General features: G+C 34.6%; 1 protein-coding gene and 1 pseudogene across 2 annotated transcripts in view; both read left to right on the plus strand.

Annotated features, from left to right (window-relative positions):
• LOC127837815 (G-protein-signaling modulator 2-like) overlaps positions 1–25,327 on the plus strand; it is a 57,968-nt gene that overhangs the window by 5,413 nt on the left and 27,228 nt on the right. The gene's annotated exons all lie outside the window — the stretch shown is intronic.
• Positions 8,411–25,327, plus strand: part of LOC127839499 (uncharacterized) — a 42,321-nt pseudogene continuing 25,404 nt past the window's right edge.

Below are 25,327 nucleotides of genomic sequence, written 5' to 3' on the forward strand. Positions count from 1 at the left end.
TCAATGGTGACTATACACTCATATTGTTGTTGACATGTGCAGGGCTTTTGTTTCTCTCTTCATGTTTATTCTTTAGATGAAATATGTCTTGAAATTAGTGACAATAACAAAGATAATGAATGGTTTTGAAGTGTAGGATTTACTTCAATGTTGATGAAATAACTCAATCTTCTGACAATGCTCTTGAAACGACCACATGTATAATATAATATATACATGTATACTCATGTATAATAATATGTGGATGTGAATTTAAGAATTGTTTAACATAGACCTATATGTTTTAAACATAGTTTCACTGTTCAAACGTGTCTTATCAGGTCTGATCATTTTCTGTATCTTGTACTTACATTTTCTGTATCTTGTACTTACAGAGGGAGTAATCACTTGAAAAACAAGATGGCCACTTCCATGCCAAGACATTTATTTTTCGCTGTTTTATACCTTTTATTGCTTGTATTAATTGTTAAAATGCCGCTCTCTTTCCAGGCAAATCGGCAAGAAAGTGATAAGCGTTTATATCATATTAATATTTGCTCTATATCTTGACTATATTCTGCAAAAAAATTTTAGCTTATCACAAAATTACAACTCAGGCTAAGAAAATTTGAAAAACACCTGCTCGGCATGGTCCTCGCCATCTTGTTTGTCAGGTGATTACTCCATTTTTGAAAGTGTCTCTGAAGATGTAAATTATCATGGTATGTGATAACAAATACTGAAATCTAATTTGATGCTTTCCATTGGTTTATAGAGAAATGTCAGTGAATGAAAATTGATAATTCACTGATTCAAACAGTGAAATTAGCCATGAAAATGTCACTGTTGTTCTGTGAGATAATCTTTGAAAAAATATTTTTTATCTGATTGGCCTGTCACATGTTGAACTGTGAGATGACGCGGTTTCATGACGTTAAGACGTCATTATTTCAGCAAAATACAGAAATTATCAGTTTAAATCATAAAATAAGATGAAAATGTGTGGAATATCGATTTTAATTCACTAGTCATCATAGAAAAAATATTGCTTCTATGATCACTCGTGAAACAAAATCAATATTTGAACAAATCCAACAAATATCCTCTATATTAACAATCGATTACAACTCCTTGCAGTGTCTGTAATTCTGGTTTTCATATCTAGCAATGTATTGTGGTCATCATTGTTAAAAAATCATCCTTAGTGACAAAACTGGCTACGCTAAAAGGTTTCTTTTTTGGTTGTTAGCACATGCTGCATATTACTTCATGCGCTCATCGAGAAGTATTTGTCACTACTAAGACATGTCATTTACAAGGTCATCATGACGACACATTTTGATGGATCTGTAAAGTCATCATGACATCACAAGTTCACGAGTTGAGTAGGGCAGTTATTATGTCATCATGTCAATGTATTGTATGGTGTTTATTATGACATGGCCCAATTAGCGTTGGCATGGTATGATAGCATGGTGTTATTACGTCACCAAATGTGAACATGGTCTTTCTGTGATTATGTTTAATAACTATTTGACACAAATGGAGGCAAATACCTCTGTCTATTAAAGACTTAATATGTTTTCATTTGTGTGTATATTTTCAGCCTAATCATGCAATGACTTTTTCTCCTGCTGTTTGCGTGATGGTCCAGTCAGATATTGACATGGTCGTATATTATAGCTGCTTTTTGAAATGTATATTAAAGTGTGAATTGATTTTGACATGAAATTAGACCAATAAAACAACTGATATTTTATGGTTTATTTGAGTCTTTTTGTTTAATTAGATGCCCTCGCTGACCCTGCTTCATACAATCCTACTTTGTTCACACAGCCTCGATATGTTACACAAACTATAATGGGAACAATGGTCCAAAGATGTCAAACATTGACTTCAGGTTGGGTCAGCGGATTGAAATTAAAAAAAATCTGAGTATTTTCAGGTGGGTCGGATCAAGGTTTTGGTAAGTAAATAACAAATAAACACCATTTAATAAAGCGTGTTCTTTAGCACTTCAGGCATTTGAGTTTTTGCCAAATCGGAAATATAGACCATGAAATTAATGCAGTCAGAAGTAGTAAAATGCATTTAATAAACTCTTTAATATTGACTCGTGTAACTATTTTCTTTAGCTCACCGAACAAAAGGTACTCATGTGGAACTTTTGGGATACCGTGATGTCCATCGTACCTTAGTATTTGAGGTGCATGTGTACACTTTTTCTGTTAACGACTTCTCCCTTTGAGCAGTTGTAAGATTAAACAATTACTTGACTGGTGTGATCCTCTGATGCACCTCTTTTTAATTTGTTAAAATTGTTCCAGTCCTTTTCATATGTAGGTCGCATGATCAAATATATTTATTTAAAATATGAAAACTGTACAAATCTATAAAAACCAAAAGAGTGAGGGCTTCAATATTTAAAATCATACGATGATGCTCTACAACGTTTTTCAAGTTATACCCCTGCGGTCAAAATTGGCCCTGCGGTCAAAATTGGCTCTGCACTGGGGTAACTTGTTTTCCAAATGAACACACAGTGGAAACTACAAAAGTCTTCATCTCTAAAACCACAAGGGTCAGGGCTAAAATTTAGTAGTCATCTTTTAAGTTTCTTCAAATAATGCCCCTGGGGTAAAGGCTTGCCACACCCCAGTGGTCACATGATTGGTGTCGCACTGAAGTGCGGCGACTCGTATGTAATACGTTTTTTTCGCTAATGAGAGGAGAAGTTATTTTACGGATCAATGTATATATTTTTGTTGTCAGAATATCTTGCATAGTGGTGATTTTTTGCGTAAATTAGTGTAAACAAGTACTGCATTTGTGCCTATTACATTTACTACAACATTTATTGCCAATAATGCAAAGCTAATTCTTTTAATTAATAACTGATCACAGGGACTGGTCAATAATAAAAGATCACAGGGGCTGCGCAAATGCGCGAACCAGTGAAAATTTCTGGTTTTGTATAAAAACAAAACATAATCAAAATATATTTATTTTGTGGTTTTTGTAACAATAGCGCAGACTTTTGCTGTTCAAGTTTTGGTTAACGTGTTTTTTCTTCAATTTTACAAAACGACAGCGATTACACGGTTTATTGCTTTATTGATAACCGTTACACTACAGTCACTTATTAATATCTTAGAAGGTGATTTTTCAAGCGGTTCCGTAGTGTAGTGGTTACACGCTCGCTTCACATGTGAGAGGCCCAAAGTTCGAGCCCCAGTAGAATCAAATTATTTTATTTGTGTTCTATGGTATCTTTTTGTTTTGATGTAGACATTTTAGTTTAAATATATATGCTGTTTTATTGTAACAATTTTTTGTTTTTATTATGCCCATGAAATATATGTGTGAGAGGGTGGGGGGGGGGGTTCGTAAACACATTAAAACTTTTACAGTGTTTTCATATCAATGAGTACTCAACCCCTATCGTAAATGAGCACCGTAAGAATAAGTTCAGAATCATTTCCCCTTGAAGTTGAGAAAAATATGAAATTACGCTTACAAGATGAAGCAGATTTTTTAAAACCTACACAGTTCTGTTCCATTAATGAAAACTGCACACGGATGCCAGTAAAAAAAGGAAACCAAAGTAAATAAAATGAACTATGAAATATCTGGGAGTTACAACACAAAATCATAGATAATGGTTATTTGGTGGTTATAACACAACATCATAGATAATGGTTATTTGGGGGGGGGGCGGGTTACGGACGTTTCCCCCCAAGATGTTTCCTCCCCAGACGTTTCCGCCCCCAAGACGTTTCCTCCCCAGACGTTCCCCCCCCCCCATTTTAGTTTTAGTGCAGACGCCCCCCCCCCCAAAAAAAATAAATAAATTTATAATTGTTTGGTTGAAGTATGATCTTGATTTATTATCAAAATGATTATTTTGTTCATAAAGTCTTTAATAAACTTTATCTATAAAGCAGCTTGTTTTTTTTGGTTTTAGAATTCTTTTTTTTTTTGGTTTAACTGTGTAAGGAATGCATGTAAATCATTATTAAGCGCATGTTGGTGTACTAGTCGAATAAATGGAATATTCTCAAAATATTACTGAGTATCTTAACCATGTTGCTCATTTGGGAGCACAAATGCAACCAATAATAATGTGTAATCCAGACCCGTTTTGGAAACCACTTTTAACAACTAATTTCAGTTTGAGAAAACCTTGGCAGGGTTGTGGAAATGTAGTTGTTTGTTGTTTTTAATCCAATTAAATAGGGTCAATTGGTGAATTGCAAAATGGTAAAATAACATTTATTTTAATTTCAAAACTGTTTTCCTTGAAACAGTTAAATATGATAAATAAATAAACTATGTAACTGTCAACAATTTTATTTTTTGTCATGCATTCATATGTATATAATCAAATTATTGGATGTCACTGGTATTTTAGTTTTTACTAATAACTAATTTAGACTAATTTAAACAGAATTGCACTTTCCTTGCACATTATTAAAATATTAATTATATAATTAGCAAATGTAATGAAAACTTATTGATATTTTAATAATTTAACTCAATATTAATAGTATTTAAAAGCCAAAAAATAAAAAATAATTGATTTATAAACTTGTGCCATTTAAGGAAAAAAATAACTTAACAAATTAAAAAAATGTTTTACATGCACAAAAATATGAAATATATAAGTTTTACAGAACGCAATATCTATAAACCTAGTCATCATGCACCAAAACTAAGCATCTAAGTTTCACAAACACAACATCTCTACCCCTAGCATACACAAGCTGACAATTAATCTCAAAATGAACATAGTTTTAGGAAATGTATCATTGATTTGAGCTCAACACCTAAATCTTCTTTTAACTTATTAACCTGCCCTGCCTATTCTGTTTTAACCTAGTTAATGACAGACTGAGTAATACCAAATTTAAAATGAAGCAGAATAACAATCTTTTATAAACTTTATGATATGAGGGTAGAATAAGAGGATTTTGACTTGACAAAAGCCTTCATTCTGCTAATGAAGATATATGAAAGATTAATTTGTATTAACAAATGAAAAAGATGTCGAAAGTTTAACATATATTTTGAATCCGCCACTGTTAAATACAACAGCTGCATCTATGACTACCATATATAAAACTATTAATTAAGTCAATTCAAATCAATTCATTAATAATAATTAATAAAGTGATAAACCAATTATAATTGTTTTTTGTATGATGATGTGCTAATCTCATCTAATTAATGACCATCCCCCTTTTTAAGATGTCACCTAATCTCATCAATGCTAATTAAAGGGCCTGTATATTGCACCATAAGTACCCGTTATACAATAGCTGTTATCTTCTAGAATGCACTTGCTAATATAATCAACGCTTGCATCATAAGTGCCTGATATCTTGTATAATGGTAGGTGTGTGTTGTTACTTAATATTAGCGAAAACATTAAAATGCTGTCACATTTGCTTGGCTCCAGATTAAATTATTTTTTTAATCATTAAATTAGGATGGTAAATATTAATAGTAAATATTAATATTCTGCATATCTATTAGTGTCAAACTTTTTAGTATATGATAATCTTGATGACAGACAGAATATTTTTGAGAGGTAACACCTGAGTACTAAAATTCAATGTAAAATGTTCATACTAGCTGTATTGGGCCATTATAATTTAAATGTTATATACCAATTTAATTAACTCAAAATAAAAATCCCAATATGATATTTATTTAGTCATAATAATTTGAATATAGTTATAATACTTCATTAAAAATCACAACTTATGTTCTAGTATATATAGGTAAAATTGAATTTGTAGCAAAATGAATTCATTAATTTAATAATTATTTACTTTGTAACATACTATTCCACTTAAAATGATCATCAAAGAACATCAAAGGTGCTTTTACTCAATTCATTAATACAATAGTTATAATTGTTTAATTTGTATCATAGTATTCCACTTAAAATTACCATCAAAGAACTTCAAAGCTGTGCTTTTACTCAATTATTCAATGATCTCAATAAAAGAAAGAAAAAATTCAGGCACTTATAAAAACAAGTATAATTAATTGGTAAAATTTGTTAGAGGCTTCCCTAAAAATAACCATAAAAAATCATTAATTAATATTTTAATCACTCAGGACACAACTTACACCATTTTTTTTCATCATTAATTATTAAGACACATTAAAAATGCATTATTACAAATAACTTCTTCAAATAAACATTTTCATATTATGTAGACTTTTCACCTCCAAAATTGGGGTGAAACGTCTAGGGAGAAAACGTCTGGGGAGGAAACGTCTTGGGGGGGGGGAACGTCTGCCACCCATTTGGGGGTTATAACACAAAATCATAGATAATGGTTATACCAGTATCTTTTTCTATTTTGATTAAAATAATCGGCCAATATATCAATATTTACAGTAGAAAAAAAATCGTTCCATGTAACTTCATTGAGTGCCTTTTACACTGAAATTCCCGACGCCCTTTGATGCTTTGCATCAATAGTTATCTTGTTTATAATTGCTTTAGATAATGAAATATTAAGTTTTCTTTCATGCTGTAACAAGGCATGCTTAAACAATGATGTCACGCAGAAAGCTAAAAACGTGTCGGTAGGTTTTGTATTTAAACCGGGCCCACACATTTTACATTTGTCTCAAAACTCCCCAGATGTCTACAAATGCACAAAAAGCCTCCTGCTCAAATTTAAATGGTGATATATATGATGTTGTTTAACACATGATTCAAAATGGCTGATGCAAGGTTGGTTTACATAATTGTATATTGTATATTTCAGAGTCGCTGTTTGCAATGCTTTACAAACTGCATCAAAAAGATTTGGATGCATTCCGTTATGAACTCGTGTGGGTTATCTCGTTCACATGAGATAGGTTATAGTTACCAAGACCTACTTAGTACTTCACACAAGATTGGTTTGTCGTTTCCATTATCGACTTTGTACTTCCCACAAGATTGTTAAACCCTTACAATGAACTACGTAGTACTTTACATGAGATAGATAGGTTGTTAACATGACCTACGTAGTACTTCACATTTGATAGATAGGTCGATACCACGACGGTAAAGTGACGGTAAATAGAACAATTAGAATCTACAATTGTCATGTGGAGTATTATATTACTGTATATAGAGAATAACGGGTAACTGCCCAATAGTGTTTGTATAAATCAGGCTTATAATAAATAATTCGTGCTGAGCCTGATAAGTTACAAAACTGTAACCTGTTATTTTGTTAACCATACCTCTCCGTTCCATTTTAAAAGGGATAATGAAAACAAAAATCGCTACGACGCTGCATTTTTAACGGGAATGAATATAATAGGGTGACTTTTGACGTGCTAATAATAAGCTTAATAATTGTCGAATCAGTTTTGCGCGGATTTTTATTGCCTTTTGTGTCTAAAATATGTAACATATAGGAACCAAATTGTTTGTTTTGTTAAATCCTCCCCCCTCCCCGGGTGGAAAAAGGTACCATGTGAAATTAAAATTAGAAGGCACAAGGTACCTTTTTGCGCTAATAGGGCGAAATCTGACCCTTGTTTACTAAAATGATGACTTTATAGTTCATTCCGAGTAATATGACTAACCTCCAAACATTGAATGATATGGATACTTCCTGTTGAACGAATATTAAAATATATGTAGCATTATATTAGGCAGATATCAAAGCAATAGTCTAATACAAATTAATACTTGACGGATGAAAGCGACACACACCTATAAATATACCAATACAAAGTCCACATAGAATGTTTGCTTACAAGATATACTGTCTTAACCGTAAATTTAAATCACTAGTCGAAGTTCGCTTTATGAGCAGTTTGAACATGTCTTATATTCGTACAGCTATATAGGATATATTTGGTATTCAACCTTGAATGAACCATACGTAAACCAAACTACAATAAATTTGGCCTAATTGTCCGACCTGCGAATCTGTAAAACAAATAATTATCACTTAAAGGGGCATTTTCACGTTTTTTTAAATGGACGGAATAAAAATAAATTGTTTCAGAATCGCACATTTTTGCTGTAGTTATGATATTTGTAAGTAATACTGAACTTTTACCATGCTCTAAAATATCCATTATATGCATCTTTCCACGATTTAAAAACCTGAAAATTATAAAGCGTTGCAACGCAAAAGGATTGAAAGTATAAAATACCTCACTCATTGTTTGAGCACGAATGGCCAAGTGGTTTCAGCGATAGACTTTTACTCTAGGGTTCAGTGGTTCGTGTCGTGCCCAGTTTAGGGTTACTTTTATTTATTTCTTTAATTTTATTTGTGTTTTTTTACTGGAGCTTTTAGACCAAATGTTAACATTTATCAATATAAAGCATTTAATGGCAAACTTCAATACATGCCAAAATTTGTGAAAAGGCACCTTTAATAGTAACTTAGTCGGTAATCACGGCACGCGGTTTAGACATATGGAAATCGAAAGTGGTTTTGTAAAGAAATCACAAAATGGCGTCTAACTTGAACAATTCGCAGCAAAAGGGATCAGACGTATTTTACGACGTTTGTTGTTCTGTTTGCGAAGAGGATGGGATACATAATGAAGGACTGTTTCATTGTAAAATATGTTTTAAAACATACTGCGACGAATGTGTGAAAATGCACAAAAAGCTACATAAGGATCACGCGGTGTCAGCGAAATCTGACGGTGAAAGCTGGTATGTTGCGAACAAAGTGGACGATACTATAGAGTTATGTGAGGAGCACACGACTGAGAAACTAACGATGTTCTTTGAAGATCATGAACAGTTGCTATGTCAATTATGTCTCCTCCTAAAACACAGGTCAGTGAGTATTGATATAAATTTATGTTAAGGCCAAGTACAAATCATACCTGTTTCACGTGTGTGTGTGTGTGTGTGTGTGTGTATATATTCTACTACTACTACTACTACTACTAATATTCTACTACTTTTACTACTACTACTACTACCACCACCACCACCACCACCACCACCTCCACCACCACCACCACCACCACCACCACCACCACCACCACCACCACCACCACCACCACCACCACCACCACCACCACCACCACCACCACCACCACCACCACCACCACCACTTATTTAATGTGAATCCAGCGTTATAAGTTGAACCTTAGTAAATATAATATTTAAATCACTTTTCTTCTTAATTTTAAAGAGTTTGTTAGCAAAAAATCAACAACACTAGTTTACTAATTTAAGTCAAAACGATGCTTTTCCCCAATAGTAAGGGGCACGGCCCTATTCCCAAAATAATGAAAAAAAACGACTGTAATAACAAAAATACTACTTCTAATAATGATAATAATTGTTATATTAATAATAACAAGGGCTGTTTGTAAAACATGCATGCCCCCCATATGGGCCCTCCGTTGTAGTGACAGCCATTGTGTGAATATTTTTTTTGACACTGTGACCTTGACCTTTGACCTAGTGACCTGAAAATCAATAGTGGTCATCTGCCAGTCATGATCAATGTACCTATGAAGTTTCATGATCCTAGGAATAAGCGTTCTTGAGTGATGATCCGGACACCATTTTACTATTTCGGATCACCGTGACCTTGACCTTTGACCTAGTGACCTGAAAATTGATAGGGGTCATCTGCGAGTCATGATCAATCTACCTATCAAGTTTCATGATCCTAGGAATAAGCGTTCTTCAGTTATCATCCGAAAACCATTTTACTATTTCGGGTCATCGTGACCTTGACCTTTGACCTAGTGACCTGAAAATCAATAGGGGTTATCTGCGAGTCATGATCAATGTACCTATGAAGTTTCATGATCCTAGGCCTAAGCGTTCTTGAGTTATCATCCGGAAACCATTTTACTATTTCGGGTCACTGTGACCTTGACCTTTGACCTAGTGACCTGAAAATCAATCGGGGTCAACTGCGAGTCATGATCAATCTACCTATCAAGTTTCATGATCCTAGGCCTAAGCGTTCTTGAGTTATCATTCGGAAACCATTTTACTATTTCGGGTCACTGTGACATTGACCTTTGACCTAATGACCTGAAAATCAATAGGGGTCATCTGCGAGTTATGATCAATGTACCTATCAAGTTTCATGATCCTAGGCCTAAGCGTTCTTGAGTTATCATCCGGAAACCATTTTACTATTTCGGGTCACCGTGACCTTGACCTTTGACCTAGTGACCTCAAAATCAATCGGGGTCATCTGCGAGTCATGATCAATGTACCTATGAAGTTTCATGATCCTAGGCCCAAGCGTTCTTGAGTTATCGTCTGACAACCACCTGGTGGACGGACCGACAGACCGACAGACCGACATGAGCAAAGCAATATACCCCCTCTTCTTCGAAGGGGGGCATAACAATAATTACTATAATTATATGCTATTATGATTATCATTTCCATTATTATGCCCCCCTTCGAAGAAGAGGGAGTATATTGCTTTGCACATGTCGGTCGGTCGGTCTGTCGGTAGGTCTGACGGTCTGTCGGTCCGTCCACCAGGTGGTTTCCGGATGATAACTCAAGAACACTTGGGCCTAGGATCATGAATCTTCAAAGGTACATTGATCATGACTCGCAGATAACCCATATTGATTTTGAGGTCACTAGGTCAAAGGTCAAGGTCACGGTGACCCGAAATAGTAAAATGGTTTCCGGATGATAACTCAAGAACGCATACGCCTAGGATCATGAAACTTCATCGTTAGATACATCATGACTCGCAGATGACCCCTATTGATTTTGAGGTCACTAGGTCAAAGGTCACGGTGACCCGAAATAGTAAAATGGTTTTCGGATGATAACTCAAGAACGCATGCGCCTAGGATCATGGCACTTCATAGGTAGATTGATCATAACTCGCAGATGACCCCTGTTGATTTTGAGGTCACTAGGTCTAAGGTCAAGGTCACGGTGAACCGAAATAGTAAAATGGTTTTCGGATGATAACTCAAGAACGCATACGCCTAAGATCATGAAACTTCATGGGTAGATTGATCATGACTCGCAGATGACCCCTATTGATTTTGAGGTCACTAGGTCAAAGGTCAAGGTCACGGTGACCCGAAATAGTAAAATGGGTTTCTGATGATAACTCAAAAACGCATATGCCTAGGATCATGAAACTTCATGGGTAGATTGATCATGATTCGCAGATGACCCCTAGAGATTTTGAGGTCACTCGGTCAAAGGTCAAGGTCACGGTGAACCGAAATAGTTAAATGGTTTCCGGATGATAACTCAAGAACACTTACGCCTAGGATCATGAAACTTCATAGTTACATTGATCATGACTCGCAGATGACCCGTATTGATTTTGAGGTCACTAGGTCAAAGGTCAAGGTCATGGTGACCCGAAACAGTAAAATTGTTTCCGGATGATAACCCAAGAACGCTTTTGCCTAGAATCATGACACTTCATAGGTACATTGATCATGACTCGCAGATGACCCCTATTTATTTTCAGGTCACTAGGTCAAAGGTCAAGGTCACAGTAATAAAAAACGTATTCACACAATGGCTGCCACTACAACGGACAGCCCATATGGGGGGCATGCATGTTTTACAAACAGTCTTTGTTATTAGTAGTATTAGTATTATTATCATTATTATATCATCAATATCATTATTGTTGTTAGTGTTTAAATATTTATTTTTATCATTATTGCTATTTAAAAAAACAACATCGTCTCCATCGCCCTTATCATCATGTTCAACAATCATCACCACCAACATCTTCATCATCACCATTATCGCCATTAATTAACATCAACATTATCAGCATGACGTAAGACTCGACATAGAATAATCAGAATAATCTACACCCATATGTTCCGTTTAACGCATATTTGCATTTCAGGCAATGCAGTAAGGTGTTTACATTGGCTGAACAGGCCAAATCAAACTCACAACGTATACCCCTTGTTCAAGTGACGAAAAGAATAGAAAAGTCGCAGAAGCGTTTAAAGGATATGGTGGACAGAGGAAAAGATAACATAAAATCACTTAAAGCTTCTTACGAACAAATTTGTGAAGAAATACTTGATGAACGTCGACAGATCAACGAGAATCTTGACCGACTTCAGCAAAACACCATAAGAGAATTGGAATCAATTCACGAGCGCTTAAACAATTCCATTGAAGATGACACCAAGCGATGCTTAGAATGTATTTCAAAGTTAAAGATATATGGCGCTAAGCTCAAAGACAATATTCTACCTGAACGAACGTTTATTACGTTAAGAAAATGTATTGATCAAACTGCTGCAGCAGATTCACTCCTAAAAAGCATGATCAACAATGATGGAACTGATATTAAATTCCAGCCTAACCGTGAATTGATTCAATGTCATGCAGACTGCACTGATCTTGGTAAAATCATCATAGGCGATCCACAACCTAACGTTGATCCAAACAAGATTGTCAGCATCGAGGACAAGTCAGAATATAATGTTCGAACAGCTACTGATAAATCCTCATGTGCGATTACGGGTATATGTACGACTTCCAACGGGGATCTCGTCATTGCTGACAATTACAATAAATGTGTGAAACTCCTTGATCAGGCGTACACGGTGATTGATCAAGTTCAGCTTCCTACTTATCCGAGGTCCATGTGTAGCATTTCCTCCTTCGTAATGGCGGTGACTGTTAGCAAACATATAGCCGATGCTCATAACGGGATTTATTTATTACGAGTAGATGGCGGAAAGATTATACGCAAACAGGTTCTAAAAATGAATCATGTCTGTTATGGAATTGCGCATGTCGATGCAGAAGTGTTTGTGACTACTTCCGGTACTGCGTTGTACGAATACACAATGGACGGACGGTTAGTTAAGAAGTTATACGAAGATAGTACTGAACAAAACCGAGGTGATATATGAGTACATTATTATTTTCCTTTTTTTCGGGGATGCTTTGCACTTTGTGTTATGATATGCATGAACTTGATAAAGATGAGATCTGAGCGTAGATTGTATCAATACCGCTGTTAATTACATAGGGCAGGCACATGGTGAAGGACCGACTTTAATGTTCTATAAGGGTTACAATGACGTTAATTGAAATCATGCACTCTTATCCTGTTCCGAAACGTCATTTCCGATCAATTAAACTTGTTTGACAGGTATTTCAATTATCAAAGTATCTCAATCATGACTTAAATGAGTTATGTACTAATAATAATTTTTACAACAAAAGAAGCATAACCCACCAAGCATCACATGCGGTCCCAATTTTTCAAAATTTCTTATATTTTTTAAGAATAACTGGCTTAAGTCTTTAATGTTATAAAGTCGTAATACTCTTTTAAAGTTAATTTAGATTTTCAAATAAATATTTTCCTATTGTTTATTTCAAGTATTTTTCCATTTAAAGGTTATACATTTAAACGATAACTGTTTGCTAACTATTGATATGAGAATAAGTGAGCTTACGCTAATACTATTTAGAAAGAAATACTAATATTCAAGATTTCGTGCCAGATTGTGTAAGTTGTATTCCTCATTTAGTTGTAGGTGTTGGGATGAGTCCTGATGGGAAGATGATCTATGTGACGAACTTAATTAATGGCATGCTTCGCACGCTGACCAGGGATGGAACAGTCACAGCTACGTTCCAGGATCCTGCATTCAAACACGACTGGATTACAGATAACATACATGTGGCAGCCACAGGGCAGGTTTTCGTCTTTGGTGACAACTCCATAAGTCAAGTGGATACAGTCGGCAAGACAATCCTCAATACCATATCTGGTAACATTGCAAATCCTGCATCTGTCTACTATAATGAAGTAACGAGAAAACTCATAGTTGGATTTTGGGACCACGACAACATCAATGAGTTCAAAACAAAAACAGTTCCGACTTTTTAATTGACACAAAAGCAAATAAAGAAAGTAATTACAGCATAACGTAATTTATACTATTATTATTTTATTAACCGAATTTTTATTTCAATAAATTAAGAAGCTTTTATGATTAAATTCAACCGTTTTATTATTTTCCTTTTTTGTACAATTTTACATGAACGGAATTTACCTAGAGCATGTAATTTACTTTCGGTAAACGGTTGCGATTTTATTAATAGCATTGAATTTTGGTTTTGAAGTGCATGTTTGTTTTTGTATGAATCAAAGTTTTTTAGACTTTTATTCAGATTTTATTTCATATCGTCATTTAAAATGTGTCCTAGTTATAGTCATGACAGTCAGATTAGCTACAATTAGACCGGATCAAAACATGGAAATAATGTCATTCATTATAGTTAGCTCACCTGAGCATGAAGTGGTCAAGGCAAGCTATTGTAATCACCCTACGCCCTTTTTCTTTCAGCGTGTATTGTGCTTTGTGTGTCATCAACTGTTAGCATTAACATTCTAGAGGTAACATGTTTTATCCGATCTTGATTTAACTTGGTCAGCATATTTATCTGGACAATGAATAATCTGAGTCACGTTAGCGTAAAAATAGGTGACCATGTTACATGTTTAAAAAGACACAATTGTTACCACTTTAAGGCCTTATTTATTACTCATTCATGATAAAACTTTGCCGGAATTGTAATCCTGACATTGTCTAGGCCAATATTGAATCTGGGTCCCTTGCTTCCCAAACCTATGTCACCAGGTCAAATCTTTGAAAAACCTTGTTACTTATCTAAAGGCCCAATATATGACTAAAACTTGATGAAACCAGGACAAAATGTTTATATGACAATATAAAGATCAGGTTTGAATCTGGGTCAGGTGTGGTCGAAAACTAGATCACTTGGTCAAATCCTTGAACTCAGATGAGCGCACAAGGGTCATTATTAGAAAATCGCTATACTGCCTTCGCTGTGTATACTTTGTTGACTAGATCGTGTATAAGATATTTGACTCGATAATATATTTCATCTGCAAAAACATTTGAAAATTGAAAAAAAAATTGTTAGTAATGATTGTGAGTGAATATGTAAATAATATAGCTTTAAGCTAGTACCTGTGAAATCAAGAGCAATTGCAATCGAAATATTTAGAGTAATAAGATCATGAATGATTATGACGTGGTTATCATTCACAATTGTATTGTATTATATCCGGTTCTCGTCGTTATATCATATAAAGATAGTGTATTGTTGTTAGAATTTGTACTTATCACGAAGTCAATCAAAGCCTTAAGGAACTTCCATGTTTCAAATGTTGTAGTTTTTGTATTTCATAAATTAAAATCACCGTTTAGAGTCCCTCTTTTGTTTTTGTTCCGAGTGGATAGACAATATGCTTAATGGGAATTGGAACATATTTAAAAGCTGAATGAATAACATCATCCTACCCATTGTTGGTCAGTCATTGTAAGCAGGGATTACATATAAAAATTCAATTTATAACTTCCTAGTAGTTTATTTTTAGCGTCAATAATTGAATGCACGTTAATAGTTCTGGTACATATTGATAAATTGATAATGTGAAACAATACTACCATTCTTGAAGGAATGTGAAAATTATGTCAAGAATAGTGTGATTCACCTGCAGAATTTTGTCAAGTTGTTCTTTAAACTTTGCATCAAACCAAGTCTTGAGCTATCTACCTTGTTTCAAGATCAACACTTCAACGTGTCATTGCATCTATTCTTTAAGTGTAATGTACATGAACACATTTCACTTGATTAACTGCGTGAATTTGTATCTGGGTATAGATCAGTACATAGAGAATAACAGGTTACTGCCATGTAGTTGTGTAATCTATTAGGTATTAAGGCGAAGAAAAAAGTGAAAGGCGGGGCTTGCCAAGTGGTTGTTTTATACGTGCCAAGCCTTTTTTATGTATATTATAAATTCAAGAAAGGATTTTTTAAGATATCATGAAATATAATCAAGCTGAATTAAAAAACAACAACAATAGCATGAATATGTTTATGACGTTTGATTTGTTTACCAAGACGTCATGAGCACTTTCGGTTATTTTTTTTTTAATGTGTGTGTTGCGTTTTGTGTCTACAATATATAATAAATTGGTACCAAATTGTTTGTGTTGTTAAGTAGTAATATGACCTGCGTCGAAGCATTGACTCATATAACAACTTCCGGTATACGTAATAAAAAAACTTATCAATTATGAAAAAAAGAGAATAACAGGTTTAGAGGCTAAGAATAAATAAATGGCGAGGCTTGCCAAGCCGGTTTTTATTCGTGTCGAGCCTGATATTGTACATAACGATAAGTAACCTATTTTTGTTTATCATAACTATACACCGACATTTTGAACGAATTAGTAAAAAAAAATCTACCGCTCTGTACCTCTGGCGGGAAATATTTGTAAAATAAGTTTTAACAGTGTTGATGATTTTTGTGTATTGAATGTACTACATCTTTGTATCAATTCGTTTGACTTGTTGAATCTGTTTTATTTCGCCGAAATTGAATACATTTGATTTCGAGTGATATGTCGTACCTCTATATATTGGCTGCGCCTCTTTATCATACCACTATATATAATTTATCACACCTGCGTTGATATCGGCTTGATTCAAAGGTGCCTGTTTTATTAAAACACAATATCAGAAATTGTTCAGTTGGCGAATGTTTTTAGGTTAGCCTATAACGCTTCCAAATCAGGCCTTGGTACCACTCCAAGCGCCTTAGAAAATATAATTATATGAGCCGCGCTCTGTGAAAAGGGGGTTTAACGCATTTGCGTTCAGTGACACTCCGCCTTACCTTGGTTTTTCCTAAGAAAAGACTGTCTTTACACAAACAATATCATAATGGCGGAAAGTGTCGTCACTGATTAGCCTGTGCCGACTGCACAGGTTTAATCTTGGACGATACTTTACACACATGAATTCAACGCTCTTTTTACAGAGCACGGCCCATTTGTTCTGTTGCGTCTATTCTGACAAGCATTGTTTGTTACGATTTTAGAAGCATGAATGTTTTTGGTTTATCTTATTATCTCAGTTATTCTTTTGTTTAAAATGATGTACATTTAGAGTTGCTGTGTGTATAACAATATTATATGCGATTGTTTTATGTTAATTGTCGTTTAAATACTATGTTAAAAGTTTGTGTTTCTTTTTTTCTAATTTGCTACTGGAATTTTCTATTTGCTTATATATGGTCTAAATAATACATGTTTGTATTCGTTCATTGAACTAATAATTTTTTTCTGCATTGTCGTATTATTTTATGAATCCTTATACTCGCAAGCTTTACTTTGGCCTGTGTACCTTCCCCAAGTTATATTTTGGACTTTGTTTCGAATAAAGTAATTACATGTGTTATGATTACCGAGCATTTACTTTTAACTGTATATGTTTCTGGTCCGGATTTACGAATGTCGGTGTTGCTACGAAGCGTATACCGGCACATCACATATACACTTCAACACCGTTATTTCGAACACCGATAATCCGAAGTCACCGTTATTTCGAAGTATTTTTTGGGTCCCGATTTTGGGTCTTCTTTGTTTAATGTAAAATTTCATTGTTAATCCGAACTTCGTTAAACCGAAGAAATCGTTATTTCGAAGTGATTCAGTCGGTCCCATCACTATAATTCGCACCAAATTTTCAATCTTTAATCCGAAGTCAAAACTGCAAACTACTGAGTGTATTTTCACACCTTTGTCGTGGTGCGTCAAAAGCCGATAATTACACCTTTGTCGTCTGTGCGAACGCCGGAGTTAAGAGAGACATCGCGTATTAGTTACAAAAAATATTAATTCATTTCCGAAAATGTATTCATATATATGTATGTCTGATAATTTGTTCTATTCGTTATATTTTATATGTTCTGTAATTAGACAAAATTAAAAACAAGAAAAAGATTCGTTTTATTCCTCCGTTTGTTACAAGTGAAATCTATTGTTATCTGACTAGTTTACGCTTTTAAGTAAGCGTGTAACCGAACCATGCGAATTCCACAACGTTTTATTTTAACAGAATCAAAGAAGTCTTCTGTAAAATGTTTATTTCGAATTATCGTTAATCCGAAGTTTTTTTTAACGGTCCCGACGACTTCGAAATAACGGTGTTGAAGTGTACATTAAACTGATTGACAGACGTCAAAACTCACTAACAGTTCTGCCCATCATGCATACACGCGATTAAAACAAATGGAATGAATACGAATGAGTAAATGTAATAGGGCGCCGTATACACAAACAGGACTCTTACCATTGAGGGGATATAATAACTCATCAACTCAACTTAGTTGTGACGTAGCCAAGATGACACACTCGTCTAATATTTTTATCGTTGTATAATAATGCTTCAACCAAGTGAACTCATGAGCGTTGTAAATGCTCAACGGCACTCGGGATCAGATAACGATTTTTTGCATATCGTACGGAGGGTTCGGAGATGTATCACGATTGACTCACGGGCTGTACGATGACGATAACGAGACAGCAGGATAGTTTTAATGCGAAATTTATCGTAATAAATAATATAATAATATATTATCGAAACTGTCGAAAATCGTGTCTTTGTCATATAAATAAATCGTAATCGTCAACGTACTGTCTGTGACATAACCATATTGTTTATTCTTATGGTAGAAATTTAAGTACAGATAGATTTAATAATAGGGAAATATTTAAAAAATATGTTTGAGTAATTAATTAGTTACTGTTATAATTACTGATATGTAAGAAAATTTTGAAAGGTTATTTACATCAATATTTCTATCTTATACGTAAACAGAAGTTAAAAGTTTAAAGTGATCAAACTATTTGAGAGTTCATCTTGTAAAGTAGCTGTATGTTGTGGGTATTTAGGACTTAACATAACAGATTTCTTTGGATGAGGTATGTAATGAAGTTTGAACAATTGATTATGGAAGTATGGTTTCATTTCTCCAATGTAGTTCATTAATCGGGAACATATGTTGGTTTGTCTTTAGTCCTTAATTAACAATTCGGCTCGTACATAACAAGCCCCAATCCAGATATGGTATATAATGAAATTTAAATAATTGAAATATCCAATTTCCCAATGTACATAACAAATGTAAGTTCGGATTGAGTGTGTATCTTATGGGTATCGGGGTTTACGTAATCGATTATAGGAGTGTTAGGTTTCACACTACTAATGTGGTTTGTCCAAAGAGAGCATCTGTTTGTATGATCAAGTATGCAAATGAAATGATGTCTCCTGTTCCCAAAGTGATAATTGTATATTGCACTCTTCTGCTGTGACATGTGGTAGGTGTATAAGCGATCCATCCAATCAACAAGGGTTATTCGAAGGGGTGGGTTTAGAAAATCGAGGTAAGATAACAGTTAACCAAACAAGAATGAGATAGGAAATATCTACATTTTATGTTCATGTACCTTGGAATAAAATGCTGTGCTTTGTTGTAAGAAGGAATTCTAGAGTCCTAGTTTGACAATCGAGTAGAGCAGTCACGCTTTCTTGACGTGGCGGCCAATTAGCCGCCGCGCTGTAAAATTGTACTTCATGAACATTAGAAGCGTTGTGTTAGAAAGTATTTAACAGAAATAAATTTCGATGAAAACAGAAATGAACTTTGTTTGTTACTGTGTGTTCTCCACGAACAATGTGTAATTACGTGACATGTCATTTACAGAATCATAATCAAGCTCATTATTAACTTTGCACGGCCTTTTGTAGTGCCTAGATTGTGTATCCTCTTTAGTATTGCGTTTAATAATTTAATAGACTTACTTACAGACTTAAAAAAATACAATTTTAGATATTTTTATCACAGCTTCCACAATTCAAAAAACTTTTAATATGGCAACAAAGTAACACATATGTAGCAGACTCATCCTGTTATTTTGTTGGATGAAACATTTCATATCGGCGGCCGTCCTAGCAAAGATTTACATGAATAAATATAGGATCTGGCACGAGTTTTCATATATACGGAATATTACGCTAGTCAATTGTTCCAAGAGTTTGTATCACTCGAGTGGTGTGTGTGATGACGTATCACACGAGAGGCGGAGCCTCGAGTGTGATGCGAAATAGCACAAGCCACGAGAGTGATACAAACTCTTGAGACAATTGACTAGCGTAATATTACTTTTATTATATACAACAACTAACGAAAACAGTTAACAAATGTACTTTTTACTTTAACAAAACTGACAAAACAATGACTAAAACGGTAAACGCCATAGTTTATTTAAGACGCGTATGTAAATTAACGTGTAGGCATTCGAACCGGGAAAACACAGGTTTCCGACACGCTTACCTTAATGCCATCGTTAATCAAATTTTTATAACAATTAAGTTGACAACTTTAATCCGATGTTTATAACAAAAACGTTTAAACGATATGCACTTCCACTTCTAACTTCCATGCCTTTATATACTTAGAATATTTTTATTTTCGGTGCGTGTAATGTAACGTCATTAAATGGGTCGAAGTAGTCCGGCTAGTATGGTAATACGGAATTGGAAACAGCGAGTAGCGTAATACGGGATTTTTTTTTCAACGATTGATACAACCTGTATGTTGTTAAAAGCATTAAACAGGTTTATAATAACATATTTTATTAAACGAGTTCAGGAAGTTTGTAAGAAAGCGAGCCTTTGGCGAGCTTTATACTAACGAATTTCCTGGACGAGTTTAATAAAAATATGGTATGATATGACAACGAGTGTCAGATCTTTTTTAATTTTTAAAAGTGTTAGCCTTATTTCGGCTCGATTGGTCTTTATCGGCTCGGGTACTACTTACATGTACCCCGGGTACTCTTAATTATACTTACATGTACGCCGGGTACGGTAAATATACTTAAACGTACCCGGTCCATATTAGACTGTACCCGATTTGTATTCCCGACCAAAATCCGATGTCGTTAAACGCGCTACCGATTACCGTAAAACGATATTGTTCATCTTAAACAAACTTCTCTTTGAAAATAAATGCATCAATTTGCTTTTTAAGTATGAGTTCCGATAATAGAGAGGTCATTTAACAGAAAATTGACATAAATGTGAACATAATTATCTTTAAAAAAAAATATCCGACAACGACCGATCTAGCGTTTACAACTCTAAACAGCCACCTTTAAATAGGCGTGGGAGTATAAGCAGGAGTAATTTTACTTTAGTAAAATCGTTGTGAATCAGTATGAATATGAAATACCGTGGTTCACACTCTTATTAACGGTACCGATGCGTTTTTAAAGAGTTTTCAATTAAAAAAGGATGATTTTTTGTAGGCGTGAGATCGTATGTACTCATTATCCTAATACTACAGATACAAGGAATTATAGGTGCGTGGTAACGCGAAATATCAATTGTTTTACACATGTCTGTAATTCGGGAAAGATAATAATGTTCCCCTTTTAAAGTTAGCACATACTGTCTCAATAACCTGGAATACTTACCTTAAAAGACATTTAAACCAGAATACAAAATGCCGACAATACATAAATGACAAGGTTTTGACTGAGCTCTCTATTTGGATAGATATTTTAAACCAACCGAACTTCCTTTTTCCTAATTTTCGCATATCGGTATATTTTAGTGATGAACCTAATATGTATAGCCCTTTTTATTAAAGGAGCTTTATTTATATAGCGTATTAATGACAAACGACGTTAGAAAATTAACAATATAGCTATATTTATATTATTGTGTCATATATAAAGTGTATTATTAGATGTTGGACCATTTTTATCAACGCCTCTTGATATTCAGTCTAAAGTTAAAAAATTAAGGGAACATTTGTAAAACGTTTAATTTTTAAACAACAAATATTAATATTATATAAATAGTCACTTATCCACTTTCTCAATAAGATCTAAAGATAATTATACAGATTTTACATGTTCAGCTTACCCATACTATGTTTTTTCACAACCCCATGTGTTCTTGTGGGTTAAAATCCTTTTACCGTACCTTTTGTTTTCAATCGTCCTCCGTTTTGTTTGAAATTATTTTATTATTTTTTTTCTTTAAATCATCAACTAACAAAGTAATAGCTCCCTCGTCTCCTTGATTTAATTCGTCTTAGAAACGACGTTGAGTGACGTAAAAACGCCATGATATGACGTCATTAAACTTCCACTTTGCGTGACGTAACGAGACGTCGCCACAACATTTACACATGTCCCTAACGAAATTCTTTAAGTCTGAAGTTAATTCGCATTGATATTCTTTTACATTTAATGACATCTTAAGACTCTAGTGAAGATTTTCATATGGAGGTTTGTAGATACCGTCCCTGAACAAGTTTAACACAGGTGCGCTTTTTAAAAAGCTGTTTAGCTATTGCATCGGTGCGAAAAAGGTACAAAGAACTTTTTAGGACGATACACACTATTAGGCTTAAACTCTGGCTCATTTTTAGAGAAAAACAGAATCTACATTGAGATCAGTAGTAGTGGTTATAATACATGACAGTTGTGATGCGAAAAAAGTGTTTCTTGTCAAAGAAGACTAAATTAGCTGGACAAAATATTTTCGACCAGAGCCCTATTAGAAGTGCTTCCATTTGAACCGTGCTTTTTGAAAACGGGGTTTAATGCATATGCGTAATATTTCGTCCCAAATAAGCCTGTGCAGTCCGAACAGGCTAATCAGGGACGAAACTTTCCACTGTTATGATATTTTTGGTTTAAAGAAAGTCTCTTCTTAGCAAAAATCCAGTTTATGCGGAAAGTGTCGTCACTGATAAGCCTGTTTGGACTGCGCAGGCTAATCTGGGACGACACTTTACGCACATTCATTTAACCACATTTTCACAGAGCACGGCCGATTTTTATTACTATTAAGTGGCTCAGCCACAGGCACAGTAAAGTCGAAGAGTCCGATTTGGACTCGATGACATGCCCGCGAAACCCCCTAAGGAACTTGCTTGTGTACCTAGAAAATCTCTGGAGCGTGTTTAGGTTACTATAACTATGTTTTAACACTATTTATTTTTGTAAAGTTTTAAATATCGTTGCTAGGTTAACGTTAATTATCAAATATTATCATAATTGCATGTACATGTATATACTCGTGTGATTTGAAAACCACGATTTCAGTACTTAACGAGTTGCTAAAATTGTGGTACGCGTTTTGTTCGATACCGTGTTTGTTTTAATAATGTGCCATTAACTTAATAAACGCGTAATACTTCTTTAAACCACAAAGGGACACCTGCATTCGCCATCCGGCACCTAGTGACTCAGTAAAATTCCCATTCAAAGCCGTGAGGGTGTGAAGAGAACGGAAACAGACGCCATCGGAACACTAAGAACGCATCAGGTCGTTAAATTTGAATCCCGCGGTTTCCCTCGTATGATGTATCGCTGAATAGTACGCCTTAGGATATAGAGAATAATAGGTTGGTGACGTGGATGTAGAAAGGTTATCTGGCAAGTCGGAGGAATTTCGGCTCACCCGATAAGATCTTCCGACGAGCCAGATACTCATTCTCCATCCACGTCACGAACCGATTATTCTATGTATCATGTCACATTGATTTCTTGTTATTTTATGCTTTTTCGTGGTACCCAACACAATTGGTGCACGGACCGCTAGAGATTCTGACGCGAACATATTCCATTCTTATTATTCAGAAATCTCAAAAGGGACGCGTCGTTGATATCAATTTAAATTGTTTTATGAAAATATATCAAACTCAGCCATAAAACCGTTTTATATGGCCATGATTTTGATCTGCGTAGTTCATCTTAATCGTCATTGATATTAAGATAAAAAATTGTACAGTCAGATTTGCTTCACACGCGGACTCAAAGCAACAAAAAAACATATCTAAGTGTATAACATATAAATGAGCCGTGTTCTATGAAAAGGATGTTTAATGCATGTACGTAAAGTGTTCTCCCAGATCAGCCTGTGCAGTCCACACAGGGTGATCAGGGATGACACTTGTCGCTTAAATGATATTTTTTGTTTAAAGAAAGTCACTACTTAGCAAAAATCCATTTTGGGCGGAATGCATTTAACCCCATTTTCACAAAGCGCGGCTCAAATGTATATGTATGCAACAGACGAAGAGGAAAAATTTGCTTAAATTTGCTTCTAATCAAACGTTGATTGTTTCGTTACTGATTTTTTTCTGACAATCGATTATCCAAGGAACACATAAGTAAAATGTTTCCTCTTTAAATATCATTCAATGCAGCTGCCTTGTTATGCGGCATGCCGTATGGGATGGGTGAGCTACAACGCTGGCAAATATAGGTCTTACAATAATGAAGGTTTTGTTTTGTTTTTAACATTAATTAACTGCCCTTTTAATGCCAACATATTTACTATCTCTTTAACTTGTTTTGTTTTTGTTGTTCTGTAAATAAAATTAGTTTTTCTCTCTCGAGTTCCATCTTTAAAATGTACAGCGTGAAAATGTCATAGCGGTATTAAACCTTTTATCGATTAAATTGGAGTCTGATAAAAGCGAATCAAACAGGCATGACAAATTGAGGGAAATATCGGAAAGCAGACGTTCACAAACAAACTGAAATTTTCATTTCGTTCGGTTGAGTTATCCAAGTTTTCCAACTTCTGAAGCAATGGGAAAAAGACCAAGGAAACGGAAACTGGATTCATGTGGTAATCTTTTGAACGCGAGGATCATGAGTTATTTGATAAAAGCCTTTGTTTGTCACACTTACTTGATTAACTTTAACTTAAAGTTTAAGCAACATATTTTCGAGGACGAATGCAATTTTTGTGGAGTGCTTAAATACAACTAACCAATTTTATTTTCATTGCTGTACAACTGAAAAAAATGGAGCTGCATCACGGCCGTTAATCACGCGCGCAACCTCTTTTTTTGAGATTCATTAATATATGGCGTACCATTTGGGTCGAAAGTCAACAAGACCTACTAGGTAAAATGAGAAATTTACGCTGACGTACAATACAAATGTATGTATGTCGACGTACAAAAATTGTACGTCGACATACAAAAATGACATACACATCGACGTATATATTTATACAAATTGTACATCGAAGTACATTTTTTGTACGTCAACGTACAAATTTTCTGAACAGCCAATCTTAACACTCGTCTCTTGAGCCGCTTTTTCTTCAGATTTATTCATAATCAATGTTGAAAATCTCTTTTTTAATTGAGGAAAAGAATGAATTAAAATATCAAAATTGAAAAAAAAAGAATTAAAAATAAGTATCTACTTGACAGTATTTATTCTAAAATCGTTTTAAGTAATAAATATTATTAAAGGCTGAGACCGTTGTAGCGTAAATATTGTCAGATCGTGAAATCTGTCAGATAAACCTGAAATCTGACGATTCTTGCAGTACCCCCGTGAGATTGCTCAGATCAGTCGCCGTGAAAAATGTCAGAATGAGATTGATATTAAGTATAAGATTATCACGATAAGATGATTAAAATCTCGTCTC

This window comes from Dreissena polymorpha, chromosome 7 (genome assembly GCF_020536995.1).
Source record: "Dreissena polymorpha isolate Duluth1 chromosome 7, UMN_Dpol_1.0, whole genome shotgun sequence".
In the NCBI taxonomy this organism is placed as follows: Eukaryota; Metazoa; Mollusca; class Bivalvia; order Myida; family Dreissenidae; genus Dreissena; species Dreissena polymorpha.